We start from the raw sequence: 21,235 nt of genomic DNA, 5'->3' as shown, positions 1-21,235 counted from the left end.
TAGTGTCCCATACCTGAAGGATGGTATGAATCCTGGCTGATCAGCTTCTGATCCAGCTTCTTGCTAATGTGCCTGGGAAGGTAGTGGGAGTGCTTCAGACCCTGCCACCCCCATGAGAGATCTAGACGAGTTTCCAGCTTCTGACTTTGATCTGGCCCAGCCCCAGCCAATGTAGTCATCAGGGAGTGAATGAGCAGATAAAAGATGTCTCTCTGTCTCTGTTTCTGTCACTGTCACTCTACTTTTCAAATAAATAAATATATCTGAAAACAAAACACCATCTCTGATTCTTTCCATGGTCCAGGGAAGCTGGCTCTGCAGGTGCATATGCATTTTATATGGAAGCAGAGAAGGAGCATGTGCTTGAGGGCCAAACTCGTATTCGAATCCCAGATTTGCCACTGATTATCTCTATGACTTTGAAAAGTAACTTAACCTCTCTGACCATCATAGTCTTTATATGTATATAGAGTTAACAATGTCTACTTAATTATATTATTATGAAGATTACTCTGTAATGCACTTAAGGTTATACCTATACTGACTAAATACTGGGTAAAAGATGCTTCTTGTACCTCCTTTAAAAGAGCATTTTTGGTTTTTTTTTCCCCGGTCTTTAGAAAATTGACATAACTAGACTGGACATTCAGTTGCAGCAGGCTAAGCCACCGCTTGGAAAGTCTGTATCCCATATTGAAGTGCCTGGTTTGAGTCCTGGCTACTCTGCTTCTGATTCAGCTTCCTGGTAATGTGTTTAGGAAACATCAGATGAAGGCCCAAATACTTGGGGTCCCTACTACCCACATGGAAGACCCAGCTTGGGTTCCTGGCTTCTGTTCTTGGTTTGGCCCAGCCCTGGTTGTTGTGGGCACTTGGGGAATGAACCCACAGATGGAAGATATCTCTTTGCTATCTCTCCTCTTCTCTGTGTCACTCTGCCTTTCAAATAAGTAAATAAATATTTTAAAAATTAATGTGTGACTTCCACACAGTAAAAGGCATGTCTTTTAAAGGTTCAGCTCCATGATTTTGTTTTATAATTGGATAAATCCAGGTACCACAATTCACATAGAGATAGAAAATTTCCATCACCCTAGAACATTCCTTTATGTTCTTTCCCTCAATGGCCATTTGCCTTCCCAGAGGCAACTGCTGACTCCCATTACTGTTGCTGTGGATTCGTTTTGAAAGGAGTAGCACGGTGGAGGCAAGAGGCACAGAGTGACCACACAGACCCTGGGGAGTCAGATGAAAGCAGGCCAGAGGCAAGCAGCCTGCAGACTTGTTTATTTCAGTTGGTACAGCAGCTTATATAGCCAAGGCAGCCAATCCGGTCAAGGGGTGGTTTATGCCCTAACCAATCACAGCCTGTTGCCAGGCAGGCTCCATTGCCAGGGGATTTTCCAGGGGGTTTCCGAAGCCATTCCTGAGTAACTGATGCTTACTCACTAGTGCCATCTTGGCACGGCCTTCTCATTCCACCACACATTACCATGGATTAGTTTTTCTTGCTTAAACTTTACTTAGAGGACTAATCAGAATGCATTCTTATATTGTGCCTTTTACTCAACAATTATTTGGTAAGTTTCATCCATGTTGTTATATTAAGAGTTTGTCCTTCTGTATTGTGTCATATTCCAATGTATAATCTCCCAAAATTTACCTAGTCATTCTCCTGTTGATGAACATATGGGTTGTGTCCAGTTTGGAGCTATTTGGAAAGCTTCTGCCAATGTCTCTGGTGGACCTAGAACATTCCTTTGCCTTGTATTTCCATTAGAAACAAAACCGCTAGATCATGGGGTAGTTGAATGTTTAGGCTTTTTTTTTTTTAAAGATTTATTTATTGATTTGAAAGTCACAGTTACACAGAGAGAGAAAGAGAGGCAGAGAGGGGTCTTCCATCTGCTCATTTCACTCCCCAGTTGGCCGCAATGACTGCAGCTGTGCCAATCCAAAGCCAGGAGCCAGGAGCTTCTTCCAGGTCTTCCACACGGGTGCAGGGGCCTAAGGACTTCCAGGCCATAGCAGAGAGCTGGATTGGAAGTGGAGCAGCCAGGACTCGAAACGGCGCCCCAAATGGGATGCCGGCATTGCAGGTGGCAGCTTTACCCGTTATGCCATAGCGCTTGCCCCAGATGTTTACCTTTGATTGATATTTCCTATCTTATATAAAGACAGAATCTGAAATTATTTATTTATGCTACTATGTACCAAGCAGTGTCCTGAGTCTTGAGTCTGAAAGGTTCCAGGGCCAGCTAATTGAGTGAATCAGTGTTTTGAAGTCTTGAGTTTTGTTTTCAGGTTCCTATCCCCATGGTCTCAAGATGGCTGCTGCTTCTCCAGATATTGTGTCATTATAAGACCTCATCCAAACAAAGAGGGGGAGAGGGCTGTTCCTGTGTGTATTTTATGCTATTTTAAAATTTATTTATAGTAAATAAAAATATTTTTATTTTTTATTTAAAAGGCAGAGTGATAGAAAGAGAGAAGGAGACACACACACACACACACACACAGAGGGAGAGGGTGAGAGGGAGAGAAGGATGAATATCTTCCACCCACTAGTTCACTCACTAAATGGCCACAACTGCTGGATCCAGGCTGGTCAGAAGCCAAGAGCCTGGAACTCCATCCAGGTCTCTCACATAGGTAGTAGGAGCCCAGGTACTTGGGCCATGTTCCACTGCTTTCCTAGGTGCATTAGCAGGGAGCTGGATTGGAAGTGGAGCAGCCAGGACTCCAGCTGGGGCTCCTATGGGATGTCAGCAACATAGGCAGTGGCTTAACCCATTTCTCCACAATGCTGACCCCCTGTTTTTTCTTTTTAACAGGGAGAAAACTTTGCAAAACTCCCCTGCAGCCTTTCCCCCCAGCCCTGTTGGCTAAGATGGGTGATACACCCCTGCCCTAGGAGCAAAGAAGGCTGAGATGAAGAGTGTCCAGCATTGCCTACTTCTTTATTAAAAAAAAAAAAAAGATTTAATTTATTTATTTGAGAGAGTTACAGACAGTGAGAGGGAGAGACAGAGAGAAGGGTCTTCCCTCCGTTGGTTCACTCCCCAGGTGGCTGCGACGGCCGGAGCTGCGCTGATCTGAAGCCAGGAGCCAGGTGCTTCTTCCTCGTCTCCCATGTGGATGCAGGGGTCCAAACACCTGGGCCATCCTCCACTGCCCTCCCAGGCCACAGCAGAGAGCTGGACTGGAAGAGGAGCAGCCAGGACTAGAACTGTTGCCCATATGGGATGCCGGCGCTGCAGGCGGAGGATTAGCCTAGTGAGCCACAGCGCCAGCCCCTGTCTACTTCTTTAACAAGAACCTTGTGCAGCAGAGAAGAAAGGCGTTACAGGCAAACAACCGACAGCATCGGACAGAGCTCTCTTACAGCTGCCTAAACCTGGGCAAATAACTTGTTCTCTTGATCCTTTCCCATCAGAAAAATAGGGACAGTGATACCTGTAAGTATTAAAGGAAATAAAAATAGCATGTAATGTGAAGGCTACATCACAGGTGTCAAATAAATGCGCCTACTCTCCTTGATGCTACTCTAACTCCCATGATGCTCAATGTTTATGGAGATTCCATCAAGAATTGTTAAAATGAAAGACTCGTTGACAAAAGCAATGGTGCCAAGAAAATGTATTTCACGTTGCGACATTGTCTATGTAATTTATAAATTATATGGCTAGAAAAATTGTAGCTTATTATTTTAGGATACAAAAGGGAATGTGGAAATCTGAATCAGTTAAGGGAGATGTATTGCAGTTAACCAAATTGCGTTACTTCACAAATACATGAAAAAATATGATCATGTGAAGGATATTGGATACCAAATGGGCTTTATTTTTAACTGTTTGTTTTAATAGCTCATGAAAATATGGTGGTGCTTTTTATGGCTGTAATGAATTTGAGGAATATGAGACTTCACTGCAGCTTTCTAGTACTAAATCTTTTTAGTGGAGAGATAAGAGACTTAGTATGCTGCTGTCTCCCTACGCACACTGGTGGCCAATTCCTCCTTCTACTGCTATTCATGCTTTTCTAAAAATTGCAGACTATGAGTGGAGTGGAAAGGATGATCATTTCGGGAGGCTTAGGAAGTTGATCTTATGAGCCTCATTTGCGTCCTTCAGGTTGATCCTCGTGTCTGAAACACATAATAATAATAATAATAATTTTCACCTAGCTGTGTAGGACATAGGATGGCTTTTTGCCATTGGATCTGTACATGGGGAACAATATGTGAATGTCTACGACCTTTTTATTTCAGTGTAAGAAATTCAACTCAACTTCTGAAACATAAAGAGAGTTGATGGGCTCATCCACCTGAAAAGTCTTCTTCTGACTTCAGGCATGGGTGGATTCAGGAGCTCCAGTGTTGTCAAAGGATGTGTTTGTATGTCTCTGTCTTACCAGCTTTCCTTTAATCACCCACACCTAATCAACTGCAGAAAGAATGTACCTGCCCACCCTTTGTCAGTTAGACTTGACATTGTGACTTGTTTTAGCTAATGAAATGTGAAAGGAAGTATGTGTTAATTTCTTTTTTTAAAAAATTTTTATTTAAAAAATTAAACAGAAACAGAAAAAAGTATTCAGAGATAGAAAGAGATCTTCCATCTGTTAGTTCACTCCCTGAATGTCTGCAACAGGCATAGCTGGGCCAGGTCAAAGCCAGGAGCCTGGAGTTCAAGCCAGTTCAAATTGTCCTCAACTTCTAAGTCATATATGATAGGACTAGCTTTGGCCAGGGTAGAGGTTAGGCACACCCAAAAGGTCAACCATGTGATTTAGAGTTGGGTTACATGGTACCAGCTAACCTGGGTACTAAGTTCAGCCAATTTGTAGTCAAGCCTCTATGAAAACCCTGTGTAAAGATTCTCAGGTGATTCACCTTGAATTGGGGACGGCATTGTGGCACAGCAGGTTAAGCCATTGTCTGTGATGCTGGCTGCCCACGGGAGCTCTGGTTCAAGTTCTGGCTGCTGTACTTCTGATCCAGCTCCCTGCTAAGGTGCCTGGGAAAGCAGCGGAAGATGGTCCAGGTACTTGAGTCCTTGCACCCATGAGGGAGATCTGGATGGGGTTCCAAGCTCCAGGCTGTGGCCTGGCCCAGCCCCGGCCATTGTGCCCATTTGAGGAGTGAATCAGCAAATGGGAAGATTCCCCCCACTCTCCCCCTCCAACTCTGCCTTTCAAATAAATAAAACATTTAAAAAAGAGACTTATTTATTTATTTGAAAGGCAGAGTTACAGAGAGGCAGAGACACAGAGAGAGAAGTCTTCCATCTGCTGGTTCACTCTGCAAATGGCCACAACGGCCGTAGCTAGGTCAATCTGAAGTCAGAAGCCAGGAGCTTCTTCCAGGTCTCCCATGTGGGTACAGGGGCCCAAGCACTTGAGCCATCTCCTACTGCTTTCCCAGGCCATAGCAGAGAGCTGGATCAGAAGTGGAGCAGCCAGGACTCGAACCAGCACCTGCAGTAGCAGGCGGCATCTTTATCCACTATGCCACAGCACCAGCCCCATGTTTTAAAGCAATGCTCTGTGGATGGTCACACAGTACTCTGTGTGTGTTGATACTAGGAGGGTAACATGTCTCAGGACAGCATAAGTTCACGTTTCGAACCTCCCCAGTTTCTGCCTTATGCATTGCTCTGTTAGCTAGGTTCCACCTGTGTTACTTCCCGGAAATAAACTTGGACCATGAACATAACAGCTTTAGTGAGCTCTGCAAGTCTTTCTGGTGAATTAAAGAGATCGGGGGTGGTTTGGGGAGCTTTGAACTTACGGCTGGTGTCAGAAGTGAGAGTGTGTTGAAGATGGTGCCCTCAGACCTTGTAGGTTGTCTAGCTCTGTGCGCCTCCTTACCCTGCAGTGCCTCTGACAATGTGCCAGAAACTGGCAGAGTCTGTCAGCCTGAGTATTGCCATGACTGTGGTGACAGCATCAAAGCAGAATCCTACCCAACTTGTGTGGCATGACTGAAATAAACATTTATTTAAGCCACTGAGATTTAGGTATTTGTTTTTATCCCGTCCTAATACAGCATGGCACAGGGTCTATTTATTGAGTGAGCACTTAATAAACATGAACTATTATAAATTAGTTCTCTAACACGTACACTTGTTTTAAGTAATACAGGTATACATAGACCATCTATAAATTACAAGAAAATTTATTCATGGTGTCCATTCTTTAAATCTCAGGAGCTCGAAATTATAACCTCCAATCAATGCTCCCTGATTAACAAATTCCTCTTAAGTATCGCACGTAATAAAGACAATTGATCTTGGGAACTGCTGAGGATACAGCGTTCCCCGCAAAGCCGCCCTTTCCACAAAATGTAGAGCACCCCTACCTCCCAGCACCAACCCAGAGCAATTTCCAAGCAGGGCCTGCCTTGAAAGAAAGCCAGAGGCACCTTATAGGGTAGTCCTACTTTACCCTTCCTTGTACCTGCTCCAAAAATGGGGGGACCAAGGAAGATCGTCTTCCTGAATTCCATGTATGTGGGGCAAAGTCCTTGGGGGGATGAGTCAGAGCGGAGGAGTAAGCAGCACTCCCGTCTGACCTCTCTAGAAGCTCAGCTTTTCTGTGTCACTCTGCCTCCCCCAGCCCTCACCTCCCACCCAACATCTGCAGAGGCCAGGGCTTGATCTTAGCCATTCCTTTTGGGTTCTAGTCCCGGTCGGGGTGCCGGATTCTGTCCCGGTTGCTCCTCTTCCAGGCCAGCTCTCTGCTGTGGCCAGGGAGTGCAGTGGAGGATGGCCCAAGTGCTTGGGCCCTGCGCGTGGGCCGCGGCAGCCATTGGAGGGTGAACCAACAGCAAAGGAAGACCTTTCTCTCTGTCTCTCTCTCTCTCACGGTCCATTCTGCCTGTCCAAAAAAAAAAAAAAAAAGGTTTATATGCTTCCTTTTTTTCTCTTTCTTATCAGCACATGGGTGGTTCTTAACCCATGCTAATTTCTGATTATCTGTTGTTGTATAAGGAATTGCTCCCCAATGGTTAAATTAATCACAGTGTAATAATAATTTCTCATGAGTTTGTGGGTCAAGAATTCAGGCAGCCTTCTCTGGGTGGTTCTTTTGCCTCATGGGCATCGCTGGGGTCACTTGGTGTTTAGCTGGTGGGAGATTGGTTTGGGAGGACCCGAGAGCCTTTCCCTCACTAGTGTGATGTCTGGGAGGGAATGGTGAAAGGCTGGGCAAAGCTGGGACCCTCATCTGTAGGGTCCAGACAGAGCCTCTCCTGCATGTGGTGTGAGGACAATCAGACTTCTTCCCTGGCAGCTGAGGACTCCCAGAATGTTCCAGAAACCAAGAAGTGGATGGTTCTGGCCTCTTGATGCCTAACCCCAGAACAGGCACAGAGTGAGCACCTGCCATATTCTACTAAGGAAGACAGTCCCAGAACCCACTCAGGTTGAAGGGGAGGGGACGCAGACCCTGTCTCTTCAGAATTTCTGGCCATTTTTAATCTTTCACACTATTGACATGACAACAGACTAACACATGTCATGACTCAGGTACAGAAGAGTCTGAGCTTCGTGGGATCAGGGCCAGAAAGATGAAATGACTGACACAAGTTTAGACAGAGCAACGACCGAGGTTTCATAAAGTTAGCTACAGCCAAATCCAGAAATTACAGAAGAAGGATTAACAGATTAAATCAAGTAAGCATGAAAATTACTGAAGAGAAAAAATAAACAGGGGTGGGTGTTTGGGACAGCAGTTGAATTGCCATTTGGGACACCCACACCCCATATCAGAGTATCTGATTAAGTCCTGGGCCTCTACTTCTGATCCAGCTTCCTGCAGATGTGTACCTTGGGTGGCAACAGACATCCACATGTGTCAAGTAGAAAAAATAAAAGCATATTATTAGGAGATGGACATATTCATTTGCTTAAATATAGTAATTATTTCTCTATGTATATCAAAACATCAAGTTGTACACTGTCAATATTTACCATTAAAAAAGCTGAAAAACAATATATGTTGTGGTTTCTGGTTTCTGTATTTTTTTTTTTTTTTTTGACAGGCAGAGTGGACAGTGAGAGAGAGAGAGACAGAGAGAAAGGTCTTCCTTTGCCGTTGGTTCACCCTCCAATGGCCGCCGCGGCCATGCCGGCTGGCGCACCGCGCTGATCCGATGGCAGGAGCCAGGTGCTTATCCTGGTCTCCCATGGGGTGCAGGGCCCAAGGACTTGGGTCATCCTCCACTGCACTCCCGGGCCACAGCAGAGAGCTGGCCTGGAAGAGGGGCAACCGGGACAGAATCCGGTGCCCCGACTGGGACTAGAACCCTGTGTACCGGCGCCGCAAGGTGGAAGATTAGCCTAGTGAGCCGTGGCGCCGGCTGGTTTCTGTATTTTATATTAGGAACATCTAAGTAGGGGGCAGGTGTTGTGGCACAGTGAGCTAAGCTGCTGCTTGGGCCGCCTGCGTCTCATATTGCAGTGCAGGGTTGAGTCCCAGCTACTTCACACTCCTGATGCAGTGTCCTGCTAAGCAGCATCTGGAAAGGAGCAGATGATGGCCCGAGTGCTGTGGTTCCTGCCACCAATGTGGGAGACCAGGATGGCTTCCGGCTTTAGCTTGGCTCAACCCTGCCTGCTGCAGTCATCTTCATTTAGGCAATGAATATATTAATTCCCAATTCTGGCTCTTTCTCCCTCCACCTCAGAGATAAATATGCTAAGTGGAGACTAGCATCGTGTGCAGATAGGACCAGGGTGTATTTAGCAGTGAGGGAATAAACATACTTTCATGTACAAGCATTGGCCACCCCACCTAGAGAAATAGCGTACATGAATGGGCCAAAAAGTTGTCCTGGAACAAGAGACAGGGAGAAAACCCTGAGAACAGTACCTCTAAGTGAAAACAGGAGCAATCCACGGTGGGGAGTGAGCCTTCTCCGCTTTTCCACTCTTTTTATAAGGGAAGGGCTGTACCCAATCAGATACACAAACAGGGTGGGGTCTGAGCATGTACCCTGATTCTGGTTGTGATGGGTGCATCCTGGGAAGGTAGGTGTATCAAAATAAAAGTTAAAGAGACAGCAGCACTTAGCAGAGATACAAGAATTCCAGCTCTCCTAAACTTTAACTGCTTACACCATGTTGGGGAGGGGGGATCTTCCATCTGCTAGTTCACTCTCCAGGTGGCCACAACAGCCAGCAATGGGGCCAGGCAAAAGCCAGGAGCCAGGAGCTTCATCCTGGTCTTCCATGTCGGTGCAGGGGCCCCAACACTTGGGCCATCTTCTGCTGCTTTTCCCAGACCATTAGCAGGGAGCTGGATTGAAAGTGGAACAGCCAGGACTCAAATCAGCACCCTTATGGGATGCCAGCATTGCAGGCAGTGGCTTTACCCATTACGCCAAATGCCAGCCCCTGGACTGACATATCTTGAGCATACACCTTTGTTCTGCTTTAAATAAGTCCTTCGTCCCTGCACACTTTTCGCTTCTACTTTGATCTCTTTCATGCATGGAGAAAAGAGCGGGGGCCCTGTTGCCCACAACAACTCCGCCCTTCTAATAAATGAACCAATGTTTAGCATCTAAGTATTTTTTTTTTCTTTTTTGACAAGCAGAGTGGACAGTGAGAGAGAGACAGAAAGAAAGGTCTTCCTTTGCCGTTGGTTCACCCTCCAATGGCCGCCGCGGCCGGCGCACCGCGCTGATCCGGTGGCAGGATCCAGGAGCCAGGTGCTTTTCCTGGTCTCCCATGGGGTGCAGGGCCCAAGCACTTGGGCCATCCTCCACTGCACTCCCGGGCCACAGCAGAGAGCTGGCCTGGAAGAGGGGCAACCGGGACAGAATCCGGCGCCCCGACCGGGACTAGAACCCGGTGTGCCGGCGCCGCTAGGCGGAGGATTAGCCTAGTGAGCCGCGGCGCCGGCTTAGCATCTAAGTATTTACTTCAGACAACCATTTTGATGGAGATACACCTCCTAGATATCATTGAGTGGTGCGATTTTTAGAGGTGATCCTTATTTTCTTTTCTACAGTTTACAAGTGTTTGATTTGTATTAAAAAAAAGAAATTAAACTTTTTTTTTTTGCCAGGCGGAGTGGACAGTGAGAGAGAGAGACAGAAAGAAAGGTCTTCCTTTGCCGTTGGTTCACCCTCCAATGGCCGCCGCGGCCATTCAAAGGCAGGAGCCAGGTGCTTATCCTGGTCTCCCATGGGGTGCAGGGCCCAAGCAATTGGACCATCCTCCACTGCACTCCCTGGCCACAGCAGAGAGCTGGCCTGGAAGAGGGGCAACCGGGACAGAGTCCGGCGCCCCGACTGGGACTAGAACCCCGTATGCCGGCGCCGCAAGGCGGAGGATTAGCCTATTGAGCCATGGCGCTGGCCATTAAACTTTTTTTTTTTTAAAAAGTGCCCATGTGAGAGGATCGGTGGCTGTTATTGGTCTAGGGGGATGGACTTTGGAGCCTGGCAGGTAGATGGCGTCCTGTGGGAAAGCAAATAACAACAGGAGATTCCAGGTCCCGGCAGTGGGTGTTTGGCATCTACTCTAGGCTACTCTCCTCAGTAGATGCAGTGGCCATGGCTCCTCCTGTGGTGTGGAATTTGACAGAAGGCCTGAGATCCATCTGTGGAAGGGAGGGAGGACAGTTAGGAGGCTGAATTTTCCCTTTTCCTCTGCAAATATGTAATTTGAAGCCCTAACCCCAGGACTTCAGAACGTGACTGAATTCAGGAGTTTTAACAGAGGTGCAGCAGTGAGGAGTCACCAGGATGGCCCTCATCCAGTCTGACTGCTGTCCTTATAGGGGGAAATTCGAATACCCAAAGACTGAGCAGGGACGCATGCACACGGACGAAAGGTCATGTGAGGACACAGCAGGAAGTTCACCATCTTGTACAAACTGAGGACAGGAGCCCCAGGACAAATTGTTGACCCCTTGACCTTGGGCTTCTGAGCCTCCAGGCCGCTGGGAAATATCTTTGTGTGGTTTGAGCCGTGCATTCTGTGAAATTTTGTTCTGGTGGTGGCTCTTAGGATTACATAAAACACTATTCACAATTTTAAGTATTTTCTTGTTGAATTATGTAAACACTTCGGCTCATAGATTTTCATAGATGCTGTCCTTTTTTGCCTTTATTCAGAGTACCTTCAACCAGTATTTCAGAAGAAACACTTTGTCAACTAAGTTGTCTCTGTTTATGATTCCACATAATTATGGGCCTTCCTCAATTTCATTTCATTGCAGTACAGAACATAAATTTACCCAATTAAAAATAGGTGCTTCAGCAAATGATTCATCCTGCAAGTTGAGATATTCTAAAATGCAATTACAGAATTTCAGCATTAATATTGTATGCCATTTGAGGACTCATTGTTTAATTAATCTGTTCAATACCTCCTGTGCTTATGAAAGGATAAATTTCAGGTTTCTCTGTCTGCAAATCATATTTCCAATAACTGCATGTTGGCATTTCATTTGATAAACACTCGATTAAAATTTTTCCTGAGTACATGAAAAAGGGCTCAACTTTGGTAGATGAAGGAAAACATGTCAATCCAAATCATAATGAAGTTCTCCTGCACACTAAAATGGATAAACTTGTGGAGACTGACACTACCAAGTGTTGACAGGGACATAGAGCACTAGATCTCTCACACGTTGTTGGTGGGAATGGAAAATGGTACAGCAGCTGGCAAACACATTACCATATGATTGCAATTCAAAAATAGCACTTCTAGGTATTTACTGGAAATAAACAAAAACAAATGTTGAAGCAAAAACACAAACACAAATATTCGTATCAGCATTAGTCACAACGGTACCTGCTGAAAAAGGATAAACAATGTGTGGTATAGCTATGTCATGGAAAGCTACTCAGCAATGAAAAGAAACATTAACTCAGACAACAGCATGGGTGCATCTCAAAAATATTATGTTGACAGAAAAGAAATCAATTGCAAAAGATTCCATGCTGTATAAGCCCATTTATATGACAACCGATAACATGAAAAACTGGGGAGAGGAAACAGATGAACGGCTGTCTGCCACGAGTCGAGGGGGGAAGACTGACCACATACGGGTCTGAGGAAACTTTCAAGAGTGAGGAATTGCTCTATTTCCTGATTGTGATGATGGTTTAATGATTGCACACAATTATCAAATCAGCAAAACTCACCAACCAGGACATATGGGGTAAACATTACCTGGACAAACAAAGAGGAAATAATTGACAACTAATTTTGAATGGCATTAAACTAAAATTTAGAGGACTTGTACATAAAGGCTCAGTACAATAGAATGTTTATATTGGTTTACAAAGGAGATATTCAACAGTTCAAACATTTTTAAACATCAGATTGGCAAGAAGCAGCAAAGAGAGAAAACACAGAATGATGTACTAAAAATTTCCTACATTCAACGGGCAGCACTGCCACATAATTTTGCAATTCACTTGTTCTGTGCATATGTAAAGTAAAATAATTTTTGGCAATTAGTTTTCTCCATATTTAAAAGAATTATATTTTCGGAACTCCGAATGTAATTGTGAATTCTGTGTGTGCCACATCCAGTTGTGGGTAGATCCTCCTACTTTTTAGTAAGAGCAAGGATTTTATCACCACAAAGATTAATCACGTTTTCAGGGCAGAAACTTTTAAAATAAATAGTCATAATAATTTCTTATGTTCAACCTTCAGAAAATTAGACTTCAAAAAGCTTTGCCTTGATTTCATGAACTGGATGGGAAAAAATTGAGCTGGTTTTCTATTGGAAGCAGATGATGACAGCAACATCCAACTGTGAAATTTTCTTCATATTTATGGCCATCACTTTTTCTACAGTATGAGAAAAAATGGGGGAAAATGAGCAAAAGTATAAACATGTTTGATCTAAGTAAAAAGACATTTCACAGGTATATATTTACTGGTCAACTTTAGGCAGAGACATCTCTTACTTCTTTTAAAGATTTATATTTACTTTTATGAAAGGTAGAGTTACAGAGAGAGAGAGAGAGAAAGAGAGAGAGAGACAGATCTCAGCCATCCACTAGTACTATAAGAGCCAGGGCTGGGCCAGGCCAAAGCCAGGAGCCTGGAACTCCATCTGGGTGTCCCATATGAGTGGCAGGGGCTCAAGCACTAGGATAATCTTTTGCTGCTTTCTCAGGCACATTAGCAAGGAGTTGGGTTGGGAGTGGAGCCGCTGGTACTCAAACTGGTGCTCACCTGGGATGCCAGCATCACAGACAGCAGCCTAACTTGCTGCACCCAAGGCTGACCCCAGGCAGACGTCTTTAAATAATTAGTAACTCTAAAAGTTGATGTCTCTTCAAGTTTGTGTATACACGTAATCAGGGAAATCGTTACAGCCCTTCTGATCATGGTAAATGTCAATACATATGATGTGCAAGTATCCCATCAGCATCAAGTTGCTGGAACCAGATATTTAAAATGTAATTTGTCATCGTGTATGCACTTTGTGACTCTTGAAAGGGGCAGAAGAGGGATGGATTGTTACTGGACATCCTTCAGTCTAAGGCAAGAGTTCTGTGCTGTGTATGCATCTTGTGACTGTAGGATGTGATCATGGCAGAAACTAGAAATACACTGTGGAGGACTTGCAAACTCAGCCAGCTTACTGAAGTTTACATATAGTGAAAAGTAAAGATTCTGTATAGTCTTTATAGGGTTCTAACAAACGTATATGCCCATAAGCAAAATAAGCATAGAACACTCCCATCACTATGGAAAGCCGCCTCACTTCCCTTCTAGTTCATTCCTGTCCCCATAGGTGACTGTTTTCTGATTTCTATTGCCATGGGTTAATTTTGCCTGTTTTTAAACTTCATAGAAATGGAAGAACGAATTCTTTTAAGTTTGGCTTGTTTTCAACATTATCAAGTGAGTTTTATCTATGTTATAACATATATCAGTAGATCATTCTTTTTTCCTTTTAAAATTTTCTGAAAGCTATTCTATTTAAAATTTTCTTATTTAATTTATGCATTTAGAAGAGAAAGAGATTTCACATCCACCAGTTCACTCCCCAAGTGTTCACAACAGCCAGGACTGGATTAAGCCAAAGCCAGGAGCCAGGCACACAATCTAGATCTCATTAAAGGCAGGGATCCAATCACTTGAGCCACCATCTGGTTCTTTCCAGGATGCACGCAACAGCGGGAAGCTGGAAGAGAGAGCAGAGAAGTGACTCAAACTCAGGCACTCCAATACGAGATGTTCCAAGTGGTGGCTTAACCACTGTGCCCAGAGTCCACCCCTGAGTTATAGTCTGTTCCATGAATCTACCACAATTTACTTGTTCATCTTCCTATTGATGGAATTTGGCTTGTTTTCATGGTTCTGCTATTACAAATGAAGCTAAAATACATGTTTTTGTATAGGACTCCACTGTAAGCGTGTACTTTAATTTCCCTTGGTTAAATACCTAAGAGTAGAGCTACTGGATTGCAACTAAAGTGTAGCATAATGGCCAATAGGTTTCTACCATGAATCTTGTCTTACACTTGGGCCTACGCTTGAACTTGGCAATGTCTGAAAGTTCCAATTACTCCACTTTCTTACCCTTATCTATGTTATCAGTCTATTCAATTTCAGCTATTTTAGTGACAATGAAAGTGATATTCCATTATAGTTTTAAATTTGTGTTTCCCTAATGACTTATAAGGGTGAACGACTTATAAAGAAAATCTTGGTGAAATATCTCTTTGAGTCTCTTGTTCGTATTATTTTGCTGAACTCTTGTCATTTTATTATTGATTTATAGGAGGTCTTTATATATTCTGGATACAAGTCCTTTGTTAGATTTATTATTACAATTTTTTCTCCAGACTATGGCTTGCCTTTTCATTTTCTTAATGGTGTGTTTCAAAGAGTAAAAGCGTATAATATTGATGAAATCAAATCTATCAGGTTTCTCTTTCACACTTAATAGTTTTTGTGTCCTATCTAAAAAGTCATCTTTTAAAAAAAGTGTGATGTGGCATCAGTGTTGTGGCACAGCAAGTTAAGTCATTGTCTGCAGTGCCAACAACCCATATGGAAACTGGTTCAAGTTCCAGGTGCTCTAGTTCTGATCCAGCTTTCTGCTAACGTGCCTGGGAAAGCAGTGGAGGATGGGCTCTAGCTTTCTCTCTACCTCTCTCTGTGATTCTCTCTTTCAAATAAGTAAAAAGAAACCCCTTTTTAAAAAGAAATGTACTTTAGAGCCGGCGCCGTGGCTCACTAGGCTAATCCTCCACCTTGCGGCGCCAGCACACCGGGTTCTAGTCCCGGTCGGGGCGCCGGATTCTGTCCCGGTTGCCCCTCTTCCAGGCCAGCTCTCTGCTATGGCCAGGGAGTGCAGTGGAGGATGGCCCAGGTGCTTGGGCCCTGCACCCCATGGGAGACCAGGAAAAGCACCTGGCTCCTGGCTCCTGCCAGGATCAGCGCGGTGCGCCGGCTGCAGCGGCGGCCATTGGAGGGTGAACCAACGGCAAAGGAAGACCTTTCTCTCTGTCTCTCTCTCTCTCTCTCACTGTCCACTCTGCCTGTCAAAAAAAAAAAAAAAAAAAAAGAAATGTACTTTAAAAATTAATTAATTAATCTGAGAGAAAGAGAGAGAAAGAGCTCCCATCTTCTGTGTTAGTCCCCCAGTGCCTCCAACCTCTGGGGGTTGGGTCAAGGTTGAAGCTGGGATCTGGGAACTCAATCTGGGTTTCCCACATGGGTGGCAGGAACCTGATCACTTAAGCCATCACCACTGCCTACTAAGGTATGCATCAACTGCAATCTGGAGCCAGGAGTTGGAGGTGGGTATTGAATTCATGCACTGGAATATGGAGTGTGGGGATCTTAACCAGTGTTTTAGCCACTAGGTCAAATGCCCACCTATGCTGTCCTTTTCTTTTTTTCTTTTCCTCTCTCTCTTTCTCTTTTTAAAGATTTATTTATATATTTGGAAGGCAGAGTTACAGAGAGGCAGAGGTAGAGAGAGAGAAAGAGAGAGAGGGGGAGAGAGAGAGAGGTCTTCCATCTGCTGGTTCACTCCCCAGATGGCCACAAAGGCTGGAGCTGCACCAATCCGAAACCAGGAACCAGGAGCCAGGAGCTTCTTCCAGGTCTCCCATGTGGGTGCAGTGGCCCAAGCACTTGGGCCATCTTCTACTGCTTTCCCAGGCCATAGCAGAAAGGTGGATTGGAAGTCGAGCAGGCAGGACTGCAACCAGCACCCATAAAGGATGCCAGCACTACAGACGGTGGCTTTACCCATTATGCCACAGCACCGGCCCTTCTTTCTATTCCTTCTAAGAAATATTTGCCCATCCCAAGGTTGGAAGACATTTCCCATGTTATTTTCTAGAAGTGTTAAAATTATAGCTTTTATGTTGACATATATTATCCATCTCAAATTGCTACTTGTGAGTAATATGAGGTAGTGATTGGGGCGATTACTTTTATCTATATTAGGTCACTCATTTAACTTCTCTGAGCCTCACTTCCCTATCCGCAAATGACTAAAGCCTACCTCACAGAGTGGATATTGAGATAAATAAGCTATTAGCATTTAGCACATAATGGATGTTGAACAACATGATTCAATCAAGATCACCTTTTAGATTTTTGTGGATTCCTTGGATGCTCTATGAATTGTCATCTTGTCCATCTTCTCATGTTCTCTGATGTGTAAGACTCTCAGTTAACACTAATAGAAATAATCATACTTTTTAAGAACCACTCTGAGTCTGGCACTTGGGCATATTCTCCGCCAACCCTTTAAGGAAGTATGATCTTCATTTTGAAGATGATAAAGCGAGTTGAGAGAACAAGAGCACTAACATAAGGAAATGGACAGTAGTTGATGAGACCAGTATTTCAAATTAGGTCCAAGTTCAAAGCTCACCCTCTATCCACTACATGCCTTTAACTTCTTTTTTGTTTTTAAAGATTTATTTATTTATATGAAAGAGTTACACAGAGAGAGGAGAGGCAGAAAGAGAGAGGTCTTCCATCTGTTGATTCGCTCCCCAATTGGCCGCAACGGCTGGAGCTGCACCGGTCCGAAGCCAGGAGCCAGGAGCTTCTTCTGGGTCTCCCATGTGGATGCAGTGGCGCAAGGACATGGGCCATCTTCTACTGCTTTCCCAGGCCACAGCAGAGAGCTGGATTGGAAGTGGAACAGCTGGGTCTCGAACCGGTGCTCATATAGGATGCCAGCACTTCAGGCCAGGGTGTTAATCCACTGCGCCACAGCACCAGCCCTGCATTTGACTTCCTAATTGGGTCAGACATTAGTGTTTCACACCATCTTTTGGAGTTATTGGACGGTGTTGGGAATAGCACTTAGAGATGTCTCATTTTCAGCCTGTTGGAAATGCCCTTTTCCTAGTCCATCTTCTACCATGATAAGGGTGGTGTATCAGTGGTCTGCAAATGGACCTCCAGTGCTCTACCCATTCCCCGCCCCCCCCCCCCCCCCCCGCAGCTTGCTCTCTTCCATCTGGGTCACCTCTGCTGTTCCCCTGCTATCCCTCACTGGTTCATACCCAGGGAAATATACTCCTTCAGGGAGTATTTGGAAGTGTTGTAGGAGAAGAAGGGCACATTGAACCTCCTGGCACCTGGTGGGTAGGGTTTAGGAATGTTAAAAATCATGCCAGGCATGGAGCAGACCCACAGAATGAATCGCCCACCCCTAAATGCCAACAATACTCTCCTTAAAACTTTGACTAACTCCTGTCTTTAGAGATTCCATTAGTCAGCTCTTTGATACTATAACAAAATGCTTGAGGCAGGCTACCTTTATAAAGGAAAGTTTATTTTGGTGCAAGGTCTAGAGGCTTCATCTGGTGGTGTCCCTCCTGCTGGCAGAGTCCTGGTATGGCACAGGACATGGCCAGTGACAGGGGTGCATGTGTATGTGTCTGTGTCTCCATCTCCTTATAAAATTCCTGGAAGGAATCCATCATGTGGTCTCCACTCTGACAACTTAGCCCAATCACTGCCCAAAGGCCCCACCTCTGAACATAATCATTGGATTAAGTCTCCACCCTCTTAGCACTGTTATCCTAAGGCTTTGGGGTCTAAAATCCTGTGGGTTTGGGGAAGACAAATATTCAACCAGAGGGGAGACTGAATTCAAGACATCCCTTCTGCAAGGTGTTCTCTACCAGGCCCCGAGTCATCGCTCTCTTGAATGACAATGTTGTGACAGCCTCTGTTGCTCCTGTATAAGCCCATGTCCACTGGTGTACAAGAGGTGCCCCTTCTGCAGGTGGGAGAGGAGGAGGAGGTGGAGACCTTGTGGACTCTTGAAAGCAGGGCTGGTGGAATTAGGAGCCAGGACACATTGTGGGAGGGAGCAGCTGTAGTGGGAGCATAGAGAGTTGGGAGAGGGTCAGGACGTCTGGATGGGAGAATTCCATTGCAGAAAGGCTGAAGAGGCAAACTGGCCAAGAGCCTTGGTGAAGGGGAATGGGGTCTGCATTTCATCCTTAAATCAATAGGGAGCCGTTAAAGGACTTCACATCCATTCCTGGTGTCTTGGTGTACAAGCCTGTCCTTCAAGCACATTGGAGGAGCTCTGGCTTCGGCCCCTGAGTCTGCCATTCAGTTGTATCCAGTGCTTCATGAGCACACTGCCTCATTGGCTCAGTCACTCAGTCCAGAAATGATTTAAAAAAGGCTTCAATCAATAGAGCTGTAGGAATTTCTTTAGGGTTTATAGCTAGAGATTCATGAACAGCAGTCTTTCTACAGAGTGAGTATAAATATGCATGCTACTGAGGCCTGTGGGAGACACATGGACAGGGGCAGGTGGCTTAAGGGGGACTTCAAACATGGCTGACCTTTGCCTGGACTCAAGGCAGCACTGGTGAGGAGAGAGCTGAAAGCCCCCGCCAGCACTGAGCTCCGCACGGCTGCTCACCCTGATTCATGTGCCAGGCCATTAATCCAGCAAGAAGCCGCTCAATGGGCAGACGAACAAAAACAGGAGGCCCTGCTGAGAGCCGTAAATCATCTCTCGTAACAGCTTTATATACTTGAAAGTGAAGGCTATTCCAGGAGCCCCATGGAAAGAACCTGGGATGTTAGTTTCTCGTAGAAACCTGGGAAGTTCGATTCAATCACTAACCAGTTGAGGACTTGTTTTGTACAAGTGGCTGGGCTGGCACAGAGATAAAAAAAAAAAAAAAGTCTTTAATCTTTCAGGAATTCAAATATGGATGAGAGGAACTCTTTTTTTTTTTAAGATTTATTTATTTTATTTCAAATTCAGAGTTACAGAGAGAGGGAGAGACAGAGATTGAGATTTTTCATCCACTGGTTCACTTCCCAAATGGCTGCATCAGCCAGGGCTGGGCCAGGCCGAAGTCAAGGTAGCCAGGAGCTTCTTCCAGGTCTCACATATAGGTGCAGGGGCCCAAGGACTTGGACCATCTTCCAGTGCTTTCCCAGACACATTCACAGGGAGCTGGATCCAAAGTGGAGCAGCTGGGACTTGAACCAGCGCCCAGATGGGATGCCGGTGCACCACAATGCTGCCCCAAGAGGACCATGAGAATCCTGCTTTCCTTCCCCTGCTCCCATCCCTAGTGCTGGAAACAATCCCCTTAACACCCTCTCGGGCTCTCTCCTCCTCCCCCTTTGCTGCTATTGCCCAGCTTCTCTGACGTGTGTTGGCCAGCTGCTCCCCTGGCTGCTGCTGCTCTTCTTTGGTCCAGTGTCCACACCCAGCCAACTCATTTCCAAGAAGCGATCTGATCCTATCTCTCAGGAATGGATGTGAAGTCCTTTAACGGCTCCCTGTTGATTTAAGGATGAAATGCAGACCCCATTCCCCTTCACCAAGGCTCTTGGCCAGTTTGCCTCTTCAGCCTTTCTGCAATGAATTCTCCCATCTAGACGTCCTGACCCTCTCCCAACTCTCTATGCTCCCACTACAGCTGCTCCCTCCCACAATGTGTCCTGGCTCCTAATTCCACCAGCCCTGCTTTCAAGAGTCCACAAGGTCTCCACCTCCTCCTCCTCTCCCACCTGCAGAAGGGGCACCTCTCACTTGTGCTTCTGCCACACTCGGCACTTTCTCCCTCATCACCTGCACTGCACCTGACTCCGTATTTCTGTCACTCCGTTGCCTTTGATTTTCTCAGCTAAACCGCAAGAACTGCTGACTCATCCTTTACTGCTTAGCACCGCATAGGGTGTCTGACACTGGCTAGGTGCACAGTGTTTGCTGAATGTATTTGAATGAGTGCTTAGGCAAGGTCATAATAAATAAGACAAGCGTGGCTTTTTCAGAGATGATGGTACCGCACATTTATCTCTATGCGAGCCCTGTTTTGCTACTAATGCTGCACTTGGAAAAGTTGTCATGGACAATTGAATGCCTCATTGTTGCAGGATGATGTATGGGAGTGGTGTGATCTTTGAAGAATGACAAGGTTTGTTATCTTTGGGGAAATCAGAATGCCAGTCTCCTATGTGATTGTGTCTTGCGAATGATATGAGCATCCGTATTCAAAGATCTATGGGTTAGTCCGCTGAAACTTTTGGTTAAGTACTGCAGTTTGAAATTTCATGATTTTATTAAACAATCTGTCTTGCTTTTGACATGGTTGTACTTATTTGAACATGTGGCAGTTTTCTAGGGCCTGACAGAACACATTACCATAAACTGGGAAGCTTCAAATACCAAAAATTGTGTTTGCTCACAGTTCTGGAAGCCAGAAGTCTGAAACCAAGGTGATGACGAGCTGCACCCCCCTTGAAGCCTGCAGAGGAAAATCCTTTTTGGCCATTCCTAGCTCCAGTGGCTCTGGGCGTCCCTCGCCATGTCATTGCATCACTCCAACCTCTGGCTCTGGCTTCACAGGAACTTCTGTTCTTGTAAGTACACTTGTTACTGGATTTAGCTAATTACCTGATATTCCAGAATGATCTCACCTTGTGGCACTCAGCTTAATTGCATCTGCAAGGGCTTTTCCTACAAATAAACTCACATTCATGGGTTCCAGAGGTTAGGGAGTGACTGCATTTTTTAAGGGGTGGGGGGACACCATTCTCCCATATATTGACTGTAAATAGTAATTGTAAATATATCTAAAAAAGCCACTGGGATGGACTTCCAGGAGGCTACTTTGAAATACTTGAGAAGGGTCTTATTTTCTCAGTTTGGAAGGGGCCGCAACTGGGTGAGCATTTGATTAATGTTAAAAGGGGGTGCCACCTACTGGTTGCTAAGATTCACAATG

At 45.2% G+C, this 21,235-nt stretch overlaps 1 long non-coding RNA gene across 1 annotated transcript in view; it reads left to right on the top strand.

The window, feature by feature from the left end:
- The window catches only part of LOC127490221 (uncharacterized), a 41,387-nt gene that overhangs the window by 18,115 nt on the left and 2,037 nt on the right, over positions 1 to 21,235 (top strand). Inside the window, exon 2 of the long non-coding RNA XR_016229831.1 lies at positions 20,699 to 20,870. This is a non-coding gene — a long non-coding RNA (uncharacterized LOC127490221). The remainder of the gene's footprint in view (positions 1 to 20,698; positions 20,871 to 21,235) is intronic.

Source organism: Oryctolagus cuniculus, chromosome 2, assembly GCF_051225735.1.
Source record: "Oryctolagus cuniculus isolate XC-2025 breed Fujian yellow rabbit chromosome 2, ASM5122573v1, whole genome shotgun sequence".
NCBI lineage: Eukaryota > Metazoa > Chordata > Mammalia > Lagomorpha > Leporidae > Oryctolagus > Oryctolagus cuniculus.
The sequence above is the reverse complement of the archived record's forward strand: the minus strand, read 5'-3'. Positions and strand labels throughout refer to the sequence as shown.